The sequence below is a fragment of the Artibeus jamaicensis genome, unplaced genomic scaffold (assembly GCF_021234435.1).
Source record: "Artibeus jamaicensis isolate MK-2021 breed Jamaican fruit bat unplaced genomic scaffold, CSHL_Jam_final contig_402, whole genome shotgun sequence".
In the NCBI taxonomy this organism is placed as follows: Eukaryota; Metazoa; Chordata; class Mammalia; order Chiroptera; family Phyllostomidae; genus Artibeus; species Artibeus jamaicensis.
The window spans coordinates 18,991,286-19,005,602 of NW_026521818.1; the positions used below are offsets into that span (position 1 = coordinate 18,991,286).

General features: G+C 38.9%; 1 protein-coding gene across 5 annotated transcripts in view; it reads left to right on the forward strand.

Annotated features, from left to right (window-relative positions):
- CTXN3 (cortexin 3) overlaps window positions 1-14,317 on the forward strand; it is a 66,328-nt gene that overhangs the window by 10,228 nt on the left and 41,783 nt on the right. The window contains exons 1-2 of one of the 5 annotated variants that reach the window (XM_053665294.1): window positions 5,285-5,465; window positions 9,127-9,194. The exons of 3 other annotated variants lie outside the window; for them this stretch is intronic. The gene's annotated coding sequence lies outside the window, so the exon portion shown is untranslated. Of the gene's footprint in view, window positions 1-5,284; window positions 5,466-9,126; window positions 9,195-14,317 lie in introns of those variants that run through there. One more of the 5 variants, XM_053665295.1, reaches the window with a different exon arrangement.

The window sequence follows — 14,317 nt, forward strand, 5'->3', positions numbered from 1 at the left end:
TAACCAAAGACACTGAAATAGAGAACTGGACAGGGGCCAGAGGGGAGAGGGAAGTGAATTTCAGGGGAAAAGGGGAAGAATTCACAGGAACTAGTATAAAGGACACATGGACAAAAACTAAGGGGGGTGGAAATGGGAGGGAGGTAGGGAGCACTGGGAGGGGGGTAGGCTGGGATGGGAGTAAAAGACAGAAAACTGTACTTAAAGAATAACCAAATAAATGGAGAAAAAATAACAGAAAAGGACTTAGTCATTCCAAAAGTGTTTTTATATCAAGGATCTATTATTTATTCTGTATTTTTATACAAAGTGTTTTTTTGTGTTATAAATTATATAATTATATTTGTAACTAATGTACATCATGGTTACTATAGTTAAAATACTGTTTTTGAAAAATAAAAGAAGCTATGGCCCATAATTTTACCAATGTGAACATTTAACTTGAGGTCCAATGAATATTAAATGTAGACTAAAATTCTAAAATAATTCAGTAACCCCCATTAATGAAAACTCTTTTGCCTTGTTCAAGCAAAAAAGAAAATAATGTACTTCAGACATTTATTAGACTGAAAGTTTGGAGTCATTCAATGTTTGGAAGCATTACCAAGTATAATATTCCTGAGTCTTTTAGCATAGATTTTTGGCGGAGACATGGAAAATAATATAAAAAGTATTTTACATGATCCATTTGGGGGTGCGATCCTGTGGTGTTTGTCCCTCACTGCCTGGCTTATTTCGCTTAGCACGATGCTCCCCAGTTCCAAGGGGGAGGGTGGAAACAAGGAAGGGAGGTGGATTTGGAGGGGGTGGGAGGGAGGGAGGGGGAGAAAATATAGACAACTGTAATTGAACAACAATAAAATAATTTAAAAAAGTATAAAAAAAAAAAGATGGCCATCTATGGACTAGGAACTGGGCCCTCACTAGACACCAGATCGGCCAGGGCCTTGGTCTTGGACTTCCCAGCCTCCAGTACTGTGAGAAATAAATGTTTGTTGTTTAAGCCATATAGTCTATGGTATTTTTGTTATAGCAGTTTGAATGAACTAATTTCTGACCAAGGAGCATGTTCCATTTTTTCTTCTAAAGAGTTGGTCATCAAAACTGACCCATTGGATTGAGTAAACACCTCTGCATTTTAGCACTTCTTTGGGCATGAAGACCCCAGGGAAAAAAGAAAAACTTTCCTCCACAGGTGGGGTGGGGGATAGAATAACTTAATTTGAATATTAAAAAGAATGGTGCCTCCTTTTGCTTCCTAAGCTGGTAGAGTGCTGCAGAGCAAGTCCGTGTGACACTGTGCCCGTTGTGTTTAGTGCTGATGTCATGGCCTTGGAGGGCTTGGAAAAAATTGAGAAATCAGTAGTTCCTGTTGGCAACTGTGTTCATATAACGACGTGAAAGAGCTTGCAGACATGGAGCAGTCAAGTGAGAAAACAAGCCTGAAGCTGTCTTCATGAGTTCACTAAGAAGTGCCTAAAGTAGAGATAGGACCTGGTTTGGAAAATAACGCCCTGGGCTTTAAGTCGCTGCATTGTCCCCATCCCATCAGCCTCCAGAGAGGACCTCTGAACTCTGTCTGTCTTTTCACAGTCCTTGGGAAGAAAAGTCTGGAAGATGACTGGTGGCTAGAATAAGAGATGAAACAGCAAATAAGACAATGACACATCATTCGTTCAGGAAAAATGGAAGTAGGCATCTTCATATCTCAGAAGCTTTGCTGTAAAAAGTCTTTTTTTTTTTTTGTCTTAAAATAAGCAGATATCCACTTAATGTCTGCTGCAGAGCCAGGACTTAGATTTAGGAACAGGTTGTGGTCTCATTTCTGGTGTTTCATTGCTAATGCGGATCCATGATACAGTGGTTTTATTTTAGACACACTCTCTTCTGAAGCATCAGGTCAAAACCTCCTAAGCCCAAAATAGTTTTTGTCAGGCAACTTAGATCATTTCCAGCAAGTGTCAGAAGGAGTAAAGGGTGCCGTAAAGACTGTCAGGGAAATCAGCTTGGACTACAAGTAAAAATCAATTAATTAGACATGTTGCTCGTGTCGTTGTGAGAAGCAATGTATCTTTAATGGACACTGCTGTCTACTGGGAACACCAGTGAATTGTAACAGTATCTTAGAGCCTGTCTCCCTTTCTTTCCCAAAGGCAATTAACCTTTGATTGAGGCCTGTCCAGGTTAACTGGAAACTGCCCTTGAAACAGAGATGTGTGTGCAGTAGGCTATTGAGGTAGACACTCTGCCTGTAAGGGAGTAAGGGAAGCAAGACCGAGCAGAGGAAGAAGATGAGCTGATACTGTGGCAACCACGGCCTTAGCCTGTCTCACCAAGAGCTCTGGAGCTGTGGTGATCTTTCTGTGTTCCCTGATTCAAGGCAAGGAGACCAGGTCTTAATATGTATTCTGCGTCAGCCACTATTGCATGCAGATTGTCCTCAGGGAAGGGCTTACTTCCCACTGAGGGCGATGTCTGAGAAGGGACACAGCTATGAACCCTCCGCGTCCAACATTCCTCCCACTTGGGAGAACCAGTTCCTTGGTCATTCTGACCTGGATGGAGAGAGAAAGAAAGGGGGAATCTGGGCAACACACTGCAGGTCCGCAGCAAGGCCCCTGATGGAACAGGTCCCTTAGTGAAGGAAGAGGGTAGAAGTTTTTTTCTATTGTCTAATATATTGTAACCTATTCCCCTAAAACTTAGTGGCTTAAAACAACAAAAAGAATTTATCATTGCTTCTGGTTTCTGTGGGTCAGGAATCCACGAATAACTTGGCTGGGGGCTTCTCCTCGCAGGTGCCTTGGGTGAATGCAGTCAGCTGGCGGGGGCTGACTGGGCTCCTCCCTCTCTCCATGCAGTATTGGGGCTCTCCCTGTGGTCTCCTAGTGTGGCCACCTGGCACTTCTTACTGACCTGAAGGTGTGGGGCTCCACAGGTGAGCATCCTGAGAGAGGAGAAGACTCTGCATGGTGCTTTCTAGTTTAGCCTCAGAAGGCATGTGGTATCCCGCCTTGGACTTCCTGTTTGTCAGGGGCTTAGACAGTTTGAAGGGGAAGAGACATGGGTTCCACCGCTCAATAGGGAGCGACAGGGTCTGTAAGAACGTGTGAGGCAGGACACTTCTGACAACACAAAGGCTCTAAAGCTTATATTTTCTGATGATAATAAATCCATTAAAAAGGTTTCAAACTAATGACACACCTCAAATCCTTTGATTTTTTTTTTACACATTCAACACATAAATTCAGTCCAGAACATGCCAGCAGTTGGGAGGGACTAGACAGACTGATACCACATCCAGCCTCGCGGTCTCCCTGTTAAGCACTGCATGTGAGAGTACAGGAGACACCCACTGCATCTATTCCTGTGTCATAAAAGCGAACTGAATCAAGTTTGCATTAGTTTTCCTTCATTAGCAGCCTGAACTTTCACACATCATACTGCATAGACCTCAAGGGTCAGTGCTCTTTTCTGCAGTGGTATTGGGAAACTGAAACCAGCGCCTGTGTTTTCAATGTTCTGAACCTCAATTTTAGATCCCAGAAATGCTGTTGGCTCTGTTCTTACTTGGCTGAAGAAATGTGGTTACCTCCATGAGAATTTGGACCTCAAATTCAATTTTAAAACTGACATAAACTTTGATATTAGGAAAATTACGTTAGCCCTGACTAGGAGAGACTTCTGGGTTACTTTGGTCAACTCTAATCGGTTTGTCTCTCTGAAGTGTATTTGTTTTTTCTCGGGAGGAAAACACAAATACCTCAGTGTGATGCAGTACGAGAAACAAAAACCAGTTCTTTTGCCTCAGAGTTTTGCTTTTCGGTGATGAAATTCAGAGCCTTTTGCATCCTTGTCACTTGGGGAGTCTCTCTCAGGGTCATTCCAGGTGTCCGTGTTGGACAAAATTATTGAGTCTGGAACACAATCCGCATTTGTCTGGGGAAAGCCAAAAGATTTATTTTAGATGAGCAATCCACCAGCACGTGTTTTTCAGAAACCTTCTGAATTGTTTTATTCTAATATGTATGGGTCTGGATGGGAAAGGCTGTTTAGCTCACAATATATTACTGTCAAGGGCGCAAGGTACAAGTTAGATGATGATAAGTGAGGGTCCAAATCCTTTCATGGTGCCGGGGACTGTTGTGCGGCACTTGGAGTGCAGTCAATGTTTTTACAACTCAAAGTAAAAAGCATTTGACGGAAAACTGCTGTTGCAGAATGACATTGGGTTTTAGTGCTTTCCCCAAATGCGAATGTTTCTACAAAACCTTTTAAAAGAAATGATTAAAACCCCAAAGATGCAAAGTTATCTTAAAGTCATTAAAGGATGAACATCTGTATATTGTACATGTCCCAAATTTGGAGATATTCAAAGCAAAGAATATGCGTTGTTGGACAAATAGTACATTTTTTATACCCTAAAGAGAAGCCTTTGGACTCTTTATCCCTTTGAGGTTAGTGTAACTAGTTGGGAGATTGGTTTGCATATTTATTTGAAAAACATTCAGAACTAGTCTCAGTTCACTCCATTTGGTTCCAAACCAAGGGCTCTCTGACTTGAGCTGGTGCATTGTTTCTCGAAGTGCTGAGAAACACTGTAAAGAGTAAGGCTTGAGAACCTACCCATGGTGCAAATAAATGTTTTGGATGCTCTCCCTAATACCTTTAAGCCTCACTGAGTGGAGGAGATAAATGGAAGGGAGAAAAGCAAAAGGATGGGTAAAAAAGGAGAGAATGGATTCCTTACCAGTGACATGTCCAGTTGCCATCCATTGGGAAATGGCTTATTAACACTTTCTTGTGTGTGTGCATGCATGAGTGTGTGTATCTGTGGGTCTGTGTCTGTTATCTGTGCCTTGAGTGTGTAGATTTAAGCTCACCTATTATTGCTCAGGAGATCCTCATGAAGCATGGTAGTATGAGTTTAATACTGAGGAAAAGTCCCCAAGAGCATGGCTGGTAGGGCTGGAGCAGTAGGCTGCCAGCTCAGAGGATCCAGACCTCTGTCTTCTCAGCTTCCCCTCTGTCAGGAGGCCCCTCTTCCTGGTTAACAGGACAAGGACCTCCCCTTTAGGGGAGGATTCCTAAGGGGTTCTGGGAAATGACCTTGAAGGTTGTCTCAGAGGAAGAAGGTTCTGTTCTATGCTTTTCGACCTCTGTCCTTTGTTCTCAGACTCTCTGAAATTTGTCATTTTTGTTGTCATTTTCCTTTTAAGAAAGTGACAGTTCCTTGGAGATTTCTCGCTCTACATCATCTCTTGACCTTTCTCTGAGAGGTTGTTTCTCATTTCACTGCCAGCTTGCTGCGTGGCCCTTCTTTTATTTGCAAGTTTTTAGGGTGAATACTGTCTCCTGAGAACTCTCTGCACCTCCGGCTTATTTTACACTGGGGCCAACCCACACTTGAAAAAGAGAAACCTGCAGCCAGGATAAGATGAAACAGTAACTTCAGATGTTTTCCTGTAAGCTCTTGAATTCTATAATTCCAAATTTTGTATTTCAGATCTCATGCAAATTGGACTTCACAGGATTTTTTAAAATGTTTTTTGAGAACTTTCACTGAACCTAAAGAAATATCTACCTCATTGAGATCATTGATGAAATATCAAACCCTAGAGAATTTGATCTTCCTGTTCCTTGTAAATATGTTTTTTGGGACATAAAAGTCCAACATTAATAGATGACCAATACCATGTGGCATTTTCTCTTTTAACCTTTCTAGTTTGAAGCACCACTAATACAAGTGAGTAAGATGCCAAGAAAGGGTCTTATATAGTGATAAATTCTAAAACGAGAAGGAAGAAATAGAATTTGGAGAAGTGTGTGTGACAGCATAGATTTGTTCTTGATGTTTTAATGATGGAAAACATATTTTACCAAGTTTTGATTTAAAATAGCTGAATTGCCTTATTTGTTGAAATGAGGTTAGTTCAGACTTTGGTTGAATCACCTGATTCTGTCAAAATAAGAAGTAAAATATAATCCAATATGGAGGATAACCTGGCAATACAGTACAGATATAAAAAAGAGAAATCCATCTCTCTTGGTTTTGCCTGTTCTAAAAACTTCTGTGTGAGCCAAGGTAAGCAAAGCTGAATCTGAAAAAACCTAGAAATTAAGATAGCATTCATGGAAGCCTGATTTCTCTATAAAATTTCAGTAATTTTCACATGTCCTAGTAAATGTTGTACCGGTACTTATCTGGTTTGTTATGTATTTCTAAAATTTTACTTTTCCTGAGATGTTACGATGGGACATTTTTTATCATGAAATCTTTCAGATTATTTAGGTAAGAAAATTTTGCCCACTCCATTTCCTGCTATTAAATGGGTTCCAACCAATGGGGGGACCCTGTAGCTGTCCTAAGAATCACACACACTCTCCCCAAAGTAAAAGTGATAGAAGGGACCTCCCTTCTTTATTTTCCTTTTTTTTTTTTTTAGGAGCTTGGTAAATTTATTAGTTCCCTATTGCTTCTGCAAACACCACAGACCTAGTGACTAAAACAGCATAGATTTATTCTCTTAACTCTTTAGGAGGTTGAGTCAGAAATCAGTCTTATGGGGCACAGCTTGAGGTGCTGGCCAGGCTGTTTCCAATGGAGGCTTCTTAAAGGGGAAGGTCCCTGTCCCTTGCCTTCTTAAAGGGGAAGGTCCCTGTCCTTGCCTGTTTTAGATTCTATAGGTGGCCTGTGCTCCTTGGCTCCTAGCCCCTTCCTCTATCTTCAGAGCCAGTAGAAAATCACCTCTCCTCTCTGACTCCTGATTTTGTCATTGTATCTTCTCTCTCTGACTTTGACTCCTCCAGTGACCCTTGTGATTGGCTGGGGCCACCTAGATGATCAGGATAATCTTCCCATCTCAAGGTTCTTAACTTAATCATATCTGCAGCACTCATTTTGCTATGTAAAATTACATATTCATGGGTTCTAGAGAATGGGATGTGGACATCTTTGGGGGCCATTATTCCATATACTACAGTAAACAAATGCTCTGTAGCTCTCAAGCTGGGCTTTCCTTCAAACACCTGAAGACCAGGCTGCCCTACAGTTAGCAGGCCCTATTCTCATATCTGAGGAGGTTGTATGAAAGGGTAGTATAAATGTTTAAGCTGCAATCACTGTTACAATTTTAATATTTATACCATCTTCTCTCACAGGATCTCTCTGGTGAAGGTTTATTTACAGAGTTTAGGCTTAGGAACTTAGCTTTTAAACTTAGATCACTGTTTGCAAGAGAGAATGAGAGCAGGACCATCTAGATGCTGTGGAATACATTTTAGGAATGGTTTACTCTGTTGGACTCCCTCCCAGCAAAAATATTTTTCATTTTCCTTTTGTAGTTTGTGTCATTTGAAACAGCTTGGCAAGGTTTCTAGAGGCTGACCAATGAGTTTCAAATATTTTTGTTAATGGACAAGATTAATTTTTACACCAAGACTTTTTCCAAAAGCATTAAATCAAGATGCAGATATTTCTGTCAACTGTACACTTCTTACTCAGGCACCACATTCTACGCCAACTCGCTGTTTTTTTTAAAAAAGGGTGACATTCAGCAAAAGGGTTCACTGCTGTGAGATAGGAACAAATGACTTCTCCAAATGCTGGTAAATGAAAATTAATCACAGACTGGTTAGCAAAGGGCAAAATGGGCTGAATGGTCACAGTCAGACGCTGTATCCCAGACTGACACAGGTGATGACCCCAAAGATACAGGTGGTTTCAGAAGGCTGTGGGTCATCTCAGTGGGTCTCAAGAACCATCCTTGGTTGTGGGTGCCCTAGAATATCCTTAGGGTAAATCTAAACATGCAACATCTTAGGTTTTTCATTTAGTCCCAGAGCAGCCCCCAAGCTGAAATCTTTTTCTACTGGCATAGACTTCCATAGGACATCAAAGCTGCTTCCCTCCATGGCTGGCTTCTCTGTGGAATCATAGCACAGGCCACTACTGAAGGTCCCCAAGCATGGGTAAGGGCCAGGGCAGCATCCATCAGTACTGCCTTCGACAACCCCCATCAAGATGCCAAAGGAGTCATCTCTCCCACTTAGGGTTCCCCATGGTCATAATAAAATAAACCCTGGAAAAGCCTCTTTTAAAATCCCAACTAATCTGTCTGCATTTTATTTTAACAAAAATGTTTAAGTTAGTCACCCAGTCATCATATATCCTAGTTTAAAAGTTTAAGGAAGTACCGTTATTTTTTCCACCCTTCAGCTTATAAAGCAGGTTAGGGACTGGCTTTCCAAGAAATCAGAAACATACTTTCTCTGAGTAGACTATCTGTTTTTCTTGAGAAACATTAATGGATAATGGCATTTCTTTTTCAGTTAATTTAAGAATTATATTTGTTACCATGGGTGACTGCTAATTGTTTATGAAAGTGTAAATATTAAATCCACAACTTTTTTTTACTCCAGTCCATAGTAAGGATATTTTATAGTGCAGCCTAGCACCTATAAAGACTATAGAGACACAGTTACATATTTCTGAAGCAAAAGTTTTATAAGAAAATAATTTTCTATTCTATAGCTATACTCTGATATTTTCTACCTATTTTATTCTATTTCATTTTATTAAGAAGCTACTTGTTATGATCCACTAAACTGATTTCATGACCAGCAGTATGAAAAACACTATGTTATTAAGTGGTACAAATACTCATTTGAGTTGAAGAGAGAAACATGGTCATGGGAAACCCAAGTTAATTGCCTGAACGTAGTCTATCATAAAAAGGTCAAAAGTGAAATCCTTGAGTCAGGAAGATCATGGTTCAAATTTTTGTTAAGCTTATGCTTCTTAGGTTTATGATGACATTTAGAACAGTGGTGTTGAGTAATCCAGACTATCAGAAAAAAATAAGATTTTTTTTAAAAAGCTCTGGAGGTGGGTCAGTCCCACAGTGTGGATATAATTCCACTGAAGCCTGTTGCGCTGTATAAACACCTCCGGTTATATTTCACCACACAAAGAGTTCTATCGAGGGTGTCAGAGCAAACTAAATGTGCACATCTAAGGGAATCAAATGTTAGTACTTTTTCTTTACATGTGTGACCACCCCCCTAAAAGAAAAGTTATGACAGCTGAGTATTTTTATTCGTGAATAACATCAAGATTCTCTCCAGCTGGCAGAAGCTTCAAGATGCTCTAAAGGTGCTCTATTGGGTCAGAGGAGAAGATATTACTGAGAAAGGTAAGGTTTTATCCAGTGAAGGATGGAGTTTACATTTGCAGATGAGCTGAATGGTTGTCTAGAAAAGGGCAAAATGACTAACTTGAGACATCAAGGCCCAGAAAAGATTAAGATGTTTCACTATTCCATAATTCAAATTTAAACAAGACTGAACTGTAAAGTAGGAATAACAAACCAAGTGAATATTTACTTTTCCATTGCTTATCACTTTAATACTGCAATTAACTGTTGATATATATATAATTGTAAATATATATATATAATTGTTTATATATAGTTATCTGTAATATATAATGAGGCATCTGTATATGCACATATATGTATATGTATATACACACAGGCAGGATATATAAACACACACATAGAGGTGTATATATACCTATATATGCATATATATAGGCATATACCTATATATGCATATATAGGTACATATATAATATACATACATACATACACATACAGGCAGGATAATGAAGTGTGTGTGTGTGTGTGTGTGTGTGTGTATATATATATATATATATATATATATATATATATATATATATAATTATCCTGCCTAATGTCTGGCCAGCAACTTCTGAAAAGAAGTGATATTGTAACCTTGATTGGTGGTTGATGACCCATGGGTATTTATTTCTTAACCACATATAAAGCAATCCTGCAGGAGAGACACATTTTTCTTACCTTACTCCTCTAACACATTTTTACTGAATATAAATAACTTCAATTCATCTTCACTGTTATATTGCCTTAGATGCTACTTCTAAATGCATTTTGCATCAACTGAAGAGTTTTCTAAGTGAGTGACTTTCACACCCTGTATGGGAGAAAGTACAAAATGAGACCTGGGATTACCATTTTAGATGCAAGAGCTATAGTCAGAAGAAAAATAGCTCCTCACGGCTTTTGCAGCAGAGTTAATCAGTCACAAAGGGCTTGAGGGCAGAACACCTCTCTTTGCACTATTTTTGCAGAATTTCTTGACTGATTTTCAGGTTGTAGGCTTTAAAAGGGGAATCTCTACATGTAAAGACAGTGAGTGAGGAATGGGATGTAATATTTGCACAGGAGGGGCTTCACTTCTGTGCTTGTTCAACTGGCCCGATGATACCAGTAATTCCTTCATTCATTGACTGGTCATTGAGCATTTCCTATGTGCCATGTATACACACACACACACATGACCAGTATTTTATATAGGTATCTACATACCTTCCCATAAGTGCTAGAGAAAACGACAATATGTCAAAGTAAGAGGAAGAACGATTACAGTAGAAAGGCAAGATGTCTCAATAATGGTGATCTCTGACCAGAATCTTAAAGTAAGTGATGGGAAAGGGCCCCGTAAATATGTGCAAAGGCCCAAGGTGAGAGCTGCTTGCCTGTCTAAGGAACAGCAGGCAGGTCCATGTCTCAGGAGCTGAGACAGTGAGTAGTACAAGGTGAGGCCATAGAGACCAGGAAGGAAGGGGTAGTGGATGGGGATATATACACAGGACATATTTATACTAAAAAGTTACTTATCTGAGTGTCCTTTTTCTTCTTACTATATCTGGCAACCCTTTCCCTTCCATTCTTTGATTGCATTCTTCCCTTCTGCGTGGTATCATTTGTCCTACAGTATGATTCACCTGTTTCTGTTTGCTTTCAGTGTCACTTTTATTTTTGTCTGATTTGATTTAATTTTCAAAAATCCTTCAAAACCCAACACCATACAAAAGAATGTTTGTGGAGAAGTGTCATCGCCTCCTCTGTCCCTTTCTCCGCTGCCACTCTTGCTGGCTACCAACTTCATTCTTCCCTGGGTATATTGTTCTTGTGTGTTATCTTTGATGCTTTTGTGATAAGAAAACATGCATATTTTCTTATTTTCTCTTCTTTATTATGAAAATTTTGGCATTTGATACGTGGTCTTTTGTGCTTTGCTTTCTCCACTATAAGGTACCTCTTGGAAATCACTCTGTCTCGGTTCTTAGAGAACTTTGTTATCTCTTTTTACAGCCGTACGGTGCTCCACTATGTGTCACATGAAAAATTACCCCCCAAATCTCCTATGCTTAAACACTTAGGAAGTTTCCAATGTTTTATACTTACAAACAATGATGCAAATGAGTAACTGTGCATATGTATTTTTTTACTGATGAATATGTATCTTCGGGATACATTCCTAGAGATGAGATGCTGGATCATCAGTGAATTCATGTGTAATTGGTTACTTAATGCCAATTTACCCTTTAGAGGTGACATCTTTTTTTATTCTGAACAGCAATTAGGATAGTGCCTGTTTTTCTGCACCAAAAGACTCCACCCAAAGACTGCCTTGTCAAGCTTTTGAATTTTTGCCAATCTGGTGAGTGAGAAACAGTATCTCAGTATAGTTTGAATTTGCACTCTACTTATTATGAAGTGCAACATCTTTTCATATGTTTAAGAGATATTTTGAGATTCCTTTTGTGAATCATCTGTTCATATCTCCTGCCCAATTTTATATCAGATTTTTATTCTAAAAAATTCATTGTATATTAGAGATAACAGCCCTTTATCTGTTGCAAATATTATCTTGAAGTTTGTCCTTTGCCCTTTGTTTTCATTGTGGGTTTTTTTTGTTGTTTTAAAATAGATCAATGCTTTATATTCAAGTTCATTGATCTTTCTCTCAATTCATGAAAGTGGATATGTTTTGAAGGCAGAAAGAGCTGACAGGGTTTAGTGATGGATTTGATGTGGAGCATGAGAAAAAGAGGAGTCAAGTAGGACTCCAAGAATTTGACCTGAGCAAATAGAAGATAGAGTTTCCTCTTACTGAGCAGAATTCAGTTTTTGTGGAGAATGCCAGGAGTTCTCTTTTGGCCACATTAAATCTGAGATGTCTGTTAGATGTGAGGTGGCAGATGACTTTGAATATAGATTTAGGAAAAGGGCAGGAGCTATTTAGAGTGAGCCATGTAGTGACAGAATTTAAAACCATAAAACTGTTTGTAGGTTTTGATGCAAGCATTATGTAAATTTGGGGGAAATATATCCTGATATTTTCAGGATTTAAGTCACTTGTTCAAGTCAAGTGCAGAGCTGGGTCATGAATCTAAGTCTTATCCTCTGTATTCATCTGCTAAAGCTGCATAACAAAGTGCCAGAGGCTGGGTGGTTTAAATAACAAAAACTCAATTTCTCTTAATTCCATAAGCTAGAAGTTTGACATCAAGAGGTTGGCAGGACTGCTTTCTTCTGAGTCTCTCTCCTTGACTTAAAGATGGTTGTCTTCTTCTTCCTGGTATTCACATGGTCTTTCTTCTGTAGTTTGTCTGAATCCTAATCTCTTCCTATAAGGGCAGTAGGCATTTGGGATTGGGCTTATCCTCACTGCCTCATTACTTAATTACCTCTCTTTTAATTCAATCTGTATTGTGGTTTTCCATTACCATTTAATCCCCTTAATTACCTCTTTAAAGACCTTCTTTCCAAGTATAGTCACATTCTGAGGTGCTAGGTATAAAGTAGGCCTTCAGCATGTGAAGTTTTGGTGTACAATTTAGCACATAACACTCCTCTTCCTATGATACCAGTCTGCTATGTGTTTGAGAAAAATACAGGGATTTAGAGTCTGAAAAACCATATTGTTTTATAAAGAAATTAAAATAATGATTACTTTGATACTTGGGAGTTAAGATTTCTCCTTTATTTGAAGGATACTTATGTGGATGATATAAATGTGAATAATATTTAATATGAGCCACAGTCCTCAGTTCTGTTCTCAGGAAAAGACCTAGTCCTCTCTGGGAAACTTGGAATCTAGAACAGCCCCTGGCAAGAAAGTTCCAGCAGTAAATTTGGGTCTTATCAGGGCTGGAGGACAGCAGGATGAACATATTTTAGAACCAGGGTCAATATTTGTCTCAGCAAAGCTGTTCTTTGACCATTAACAAACGTGGATTAATATAAGTCAGAGATATATGCCAGCTAACAAAATATCCCAAACTCCATCAATATATTTTCAGTTAGAAGTAACCCAAAGGAAATTTCTTCTTTTAGATATGGGCTTTAGCTATATATGGAAATGAGTCAAGACACAAATTAGTGTCATTAATTCATTAAGTAATTGTAAATACCTTGAAAACAAAAGGATAAAACTCTCTGGGCTTCATAGTATGATTCCATAATTTCTCCAAGTCACCTTTACTTGGAAAGTTTCTAAAAGTTCTTTTATTGCACTATTTTGTAACCTGTTTTTCAATATTTTTGGTACTTGGTTATTATTCACTAGACTACAACATCCTGGTGCATGAAAACATCTTCATAAATTACTAACTAAAACTCATCAAGATTCTATGGAGACAAATTACTGTGAGTCTTCCATCCAAGAATTTATAGTCATTTTCTAGTAACTTTGTCACTGACATCTGTGATAATTTTTTTCCTATTTAGAATGTTATCTAGCATTTCTGCTTCTCAGAATAAATGATCTGGACTGAGTAAAATTTGTCCAAAGACATTAGGCTAGAATAGAGGTTGAAGCAACTAGGATTTTTAGCTATAATATTTTAACTAAATAAAAAAAAGTATCTTTCTACAAAAGTGAAAAAAATATTTTAACAGAATCTTTTGAAGTGTAAGATTAGAGGGATAGTCAGAACATTTCAATCGCCTTGGGTTGTTGCTCAGGAAGGTGACACAGGGCTCTTTTGATTAGGGAAGCTGGGAAGTCGCATCTGTGGTGGCTAAAGACACACACATACAGGGAAATGCAACAAACAAAAATCATTCAAAAATGTAAAGGGTGATTTTACCAGTACACCAGTTAACTAAGGTGAATCATCCTTAACAATAAGAAAATCTACACTGGTTAGAGCAAAATGTGGAAAAGAAATAACTCCTAAATATGATCCCATGTACTATCCTCTCTTTTCAATGGCCCCTCATCTCCAAGAGCCTTTGGCTCTCTCATCCTCCTTGGGCCCAGGCTTTGTCCACAAAAACAGGTTACTAGGTAGTCACGGAGGTAAACAGGTGGGACTGGGCATTGTAAATGTTGAGATCCCATGCTCCTGCTTTTGCATTTCTTCTTTTTTCAATAAACACAAGTGGCCCGGGGCTCTCTAGACCTCTGAGAATTGTAGCAGATACTT